Source organism: Colossoma macropomum, unplaced genomic scaffold, assembly GCF_904425465.1.
Source record: "Colossoma macropomum unplaced genomic scaffold, Colossoma_macropomum, whole genome shotgun sequence".
NCBI lineage: Eukaryota > Metazoa > Chordata > Actinopteri > Characiformes > Serrasalmidae > Colossoma > Colossoma macropomum.
Genome location: NW_023494808.1, coordinates 16832938 through 16834875, shown reverse-complemented (window position 1 = coordinate 16834875; position 1938 = coordinate 16832938).

The window sequence follows — 1938 nt, the reverse complement described above, 5'->3', positions numbered from 1 at the left end:
TATAGTACACATTTAGCTGTGGCAATATTTAATTTTTATTGCTGTCAAATAAATTATTTTTGGAAATCTGAAGTTATTTAATGTATATGGCTGGCAGGCTAATGCTTTCCAGAGTAAGGAACTCATGTTGATGTCCATTATGAAAACAGCCCACCGCATTTTGTTGTCTTTGAGAGCCACAAATGGGTTAAGCAGGTAAATAATTGTTGGGAGATACAATATGTTGTCATGTCATATTAAACGAAATCAATGAAACTGCTGTGTGTTGTGATCTTTGGTTACAAAACTAATATCCATGCTAAGGTGGGAAGTATGTGTGGGCCATGTGACAATGGTTGTGGTAATACATTACGCCACAACATGCTTTTCTGAGCATATTGTGGATATTGTTGGTGTCTGAAGAACAGTGGCCAAATGCATGTTTCAGTAATACAATGAGAGAATTTTTACACTTGTTTTCATAGTGATGTTATATTTTGCCAGTTGTCCACTCTGGGAACAAAGTACTTTAGCTTTGAGAGTGCTTTTTCTTTCATTTAAGATGTTTGGCTATTACGCTCTACATTTGAAAATGAAAAATCTCTGCTTCCTATTCAATAAACTTCAAAATAGATTTGTGACACTGTAAACAACATATTTTTGGAAATTGTTTGGGATTTCTCATCATATACTTTCCGGCAGTTCATTAGAAAATTACACAGAATCCTCAACAATGAAATAAATCCACCTTTGCTTTTATTACAGCTTCCATTCTTTTTTGTGAGAGTTGTGTTCAGTTTTTCAAAGAAACCTGCAGAGGTATTTTCCCACACCTCCAAAGTTCAGTCTTAGAAGTTGGTTCTATTTTCTGCTTCTTATCCACATAATCTCAAACACATATAAAGATGTTGAGGTCTGGACTCTGGCATGGTCAGTCCATTGTGAGCATACCGTATTTTTTTTCTACTTTCTGTCTATTTTCTTTTCTCAATAACAGCTTCTTTATATTTACATGCCCTCTCAGACTCATAGTGCTGACCTGTCTTCTCGCAGTGGAAGGATGGACAGAAACACCTGTGGATTTGTGTAAAGATCTGAATCAAGAGTGGAGCTTGATTTTCTCCTCTCTCTCAAAGATGAAAGCTTTAAGTACTGTTTATCTGACAGGGACAGTTTTGGTCTAGCAGGACTTGCACAGTTGTTAGGAGTTCCGTTCTCTCTGTATCTTCTAATCCAACATCAGACACTTTGACTTTGCCCTTCTTTTGCAAATGGATTATGTTGTTTCTAATGATTAAATGGAACTTATTTATCACCTGATGATAAATGAATATCATTATATGTATCTAACTGCTATTTTAACTGGAACTGAAATAAATGAAGAGTGGTCTTTGATTTTTGCACAGTGCAATTTCTCCATTTCACCCCAATCAGCTGTTCATACACATCCGCACAAATGCAGTGTCTTTACGCTAGAAGAGGAAAAAGACCAGGTCAGAATAAAGAAGTGGGAGGCGTGATTAGTCAGCATCTCTCTTTACTATGAAAGAGTCTCCTGAGCCTGCTGAGACACAGTCTCATTCATTACACATTTGATGAGGCACATTCACAACTGTTACATGTGCAAATTCAGTTCTTGCATGTAAAAAGAAAACTTAATATTCTTACATAAACACTGCATCTGCACACGTAACGGTTCAGGTAGTAGGAAATCAATATAAACGTAATAATTAAAATTTCATGTCAAAATGTATTTCTTGTGAAAATTCCTACAAAATTAACACAAACATTAACAAGATTAAACATGCAGAAATACTATTCCTTTAAGTAAGTTTAAAATTTAATTTTTTTACTACTAATAATATTAAATAATAACAACAGTAAACATTTTACTCGTTTAAACAAAATTTCTGATGTCAAAAAATGTGGATTAAAACGTTAAAAATTAAAAACAGAAGC